Raw genomic sequence first — 3336 nt, forward strand, 5'->3', positions numbered from 1 at the left:
CAGAAAGAAAAGTCCAGCATAAGCAGAAAGAAGGGAACAATAAATATCTGAGCAGAAATAAACGGCATAGAGACAAAAAAAAAAATACAAAAGATCAACAGAACCATGAGCTGGTTCTTTGAAAGGATAAACAAGATTGATGACCCTCTAGCCAGGCTCACCAAGAAACAAAGAGAGAGGACCCAAATAAACAAAATCAGAAATGAATGAGGTGAAGTAAAAAAATACTATGAACAACTCTACTCCAACAAACTGGACAACCTAGACGAAATGGACATATTCTTAGAAAAATAAACCATGAAAAAAATATGATTAAATAGAAAATACTTTATACATACAGTTCATAATATAACATGCTAACTTGATGTTACTTTAATTCTCTGATCCAAATAAATTTACTAAGAACTATAAAACATCTTGAAAAAAATTTAAAAGCATAACTATAACAAAAAATATTTCCCATAATAACATATGAAAGAAGGGTAGACCAGTGATGTCTTTTGACAGTCTTATAAGCTTCTATTTTGGGTGCCAGAGAAATTAAAAAGAGACATGTGCAATTAATAGGCTTAATGATGGTGATTCTTTCAAACTGGATATTAACTATAAGATTCCCCTTTTCCCCATTTTATTTCTATCTTTGCCATTTGAAACTTTTTTTTAATCTAAATCTATTTAGCAGTACCCTCCATCTATGGATTAATCATCTGTGAATAACAAAAAGTAGCATTAAATGTTCTTTTTCCAAGTCAAGTGCACCTTCCTTTCTAGTATCTTTAGTTGCTTGTCACAGATCATTTTTAGAGTCCACATAATCACCACGGGGTGGCCATCAATCCTCAGTGCCTGACCTTTTCCCTCGGCAGACTAATGACCATTTAGTTCACTCGGTCCTCACGACAGAAATGACTCTGTGGAATATTTCACTGGCTGTGCTAGTGGACATTTATCTCAATCCCTAGCTTTCCCGTCCTCTGTAATAGCAACTGTGAAGTGCTTTTAGCTTTCTGTGGTAGCAAGATAACTTCTTACACCAAACGGTTTTGTCTTCTGATATCAAGTATCTCTCCCTATCGGGCATCACCTCTCGAATATTCATCCAGCCTCTTATTCAGCTGGTATTCCTGTTTAAGTCTTATAATGTGTAAATATAGTCTTGCTACTCCAAGTGTGGTCCATGAACAGCAGCACCAGCATCACGTATGAGCTTTTAAGAAAAGCAGTATTTCAGGGCCTACCCCGGGTCTATTTAATCTAAGCCTGTATTTGAACCAGACTCTCTAAGCCATTTGTGCATACATTAAAATTTGAGGCCCTGGCCAGGTAGCTCAGTTTATTAGAATGTCGTCCTGATACGCCAAGGTTGCTGGTTCAATCGCCAGTCAGGGCACATACAAGAAGCAACTAGTGAATGCATAAATAAGTGAAACAACAAATCTCCCTTTCTCTGTCTCTGTCTCTCGCTCTCTCTCTAAGCAATTAATAAAAATTTAAAATAAATAAATAAAATTTGAGAAGTGCTGGTCTACAGTATAAACTTCTCGTTGTCATGGAGCTCCCACTGAAATCCACAATGTCTGAAAAAGAAGACAGTGATCTGCTCAGATCATCAGTACTTATCTCCAAACTGGTAGTTGTACTTCCCTTAACTGGGAACATTCAGATTGTTCAGGGTTAAATCTTCCATTTTTCTACATTTCTTTCTAAGTCACAAAATCCCTACCTAAGTACAATTTAAATGACGAGGTACACTTTCATTACTCCTCATCCTCCAGCACACACAAGCATCACTTCGACAAAGCCCTCCCTGACCCCGAAGCAAAACTAGTTACCCGATTATATGCTCACATCACATGCTGTGCCGTAAGAATAGTTAATCAAAGTTATAATTAAATAATATTCTGTGTAATTAGCAGTTTAAATGTAAAGTCCACAAGAGCAGAGGAGCTGCCCATTTTGTTCCCTGCTTTATTCTTAGCGCCCAGCACAGTACCATGCACGCTGCAGGAGCTTAACAAATACTTGTTGAACAACTGATCTGCAACGCACAGAGTGTTTAGAACTGCCATAGGGCTTTTATCAAAGTGCACTTACAATGAAGGTAGAGGGAGAGATGATGCATAGGTGACTGGGAAGGGTGCCTAACAAAGCAACATGAACACAGATAACAAATACAGATTCTGCCTGAAGGATTACCAAGCACCTGCTACCAATCTACTCTGCTTATTCTTCTTTAGGAAGAAATGAATCTAATCGGCCTTGCTCTGGATGCCGAACTATCACTCTAGTTGGCCTACCTGCCACTGGTTCTGACTAAGTAGGGGTTCTCAAAGTGTCTTCTATTAATCCTGACGTTAAAGAAATCTACAAAAATATAAAACATTACTCTTCTCATGGATTTGTTATTGTTATTTTTATATAAACTAATAATTGTTTTACATTTTTGTCTTAATTTTTAATACAGTAAAATGGTGGACTGCAGAAAGTTGTGTCTGAGCCTCCAGATGAATTGGACTAAAACTAGTGCTGCATTTTGCAACCACATCCTTGTGTAAAATCCAGAAAAGAGAAGCAGCCTGAGAAGACCTAAGCTATTCCATATTTCTCTTTTCTATTTTAAGCCTCCGGCAGACTGCAAAGAGAACCTTTCTAGAGTCAATTACACATTTACACACACATACACATAAACTCATACATATACATACAATATATATGACAACAAATCTATCAGTGTGAAGTATGTCCAATTTAAAAGGAAAAATAAACCTAGAATGGATCACTATAAAAGGTTTTAACAATTGTGTGGTATAGTACTTTTATAAAAGATTATGTAGACTACAGAGATATCAAGGACAGGTATTATAACCTAATGCAACTGGACAATTTCTGCTTCAAAAATACTTTCAACAGTGTGAACTCCATGGGGTTTGGGATGGAGAGAGGTTAAGAAATACATCAAGAGAAATAAAACAACCCACAGGCTCTAAAAAACTATGTTAATTTTGTATAAGTATCAGAAATTTCATAAAGTATTATGAGTCACATCTTCAATACCCAACCACACCTTCACTTATATCACACTTGTAACTTTTCCAAATGCTTTCATAGTATCTCATTTTATCCTGACAACTGTGAAACAGGAAGGGTAGTTATTACCATTTATAGGAAAGAAGCCTGAGAAACAGGGACCTCCCAGGCTGGAGGGCACTACTGAGAGCACAGAAATGGGAGTTTGAAGACCACAGAGAACAGAGTGAATTCTACATAAAATGCTATATTGCTGCTAAAAATAAATTACTTTGTAGGTAAAGAAATGGGCAAGAGACTAAATGAGAA

The sequence above is a fragment of the Myotis davidii genome, unplaced genomic scaffold (assembly GCF_000327345.1).
Source record: "Myotis davidii unplaced genomic scaffold, ASM32734v1 scaffold149, whole genome shotgun sequence".
In the NCBI taxonomy this organism is placed as follows: domain Eukaryota; kingdom Metazoa; phylum Chordata; class Mammalia; order Chiroptera; family Vespertilionidae; genus Myotis; species Myotis davidii.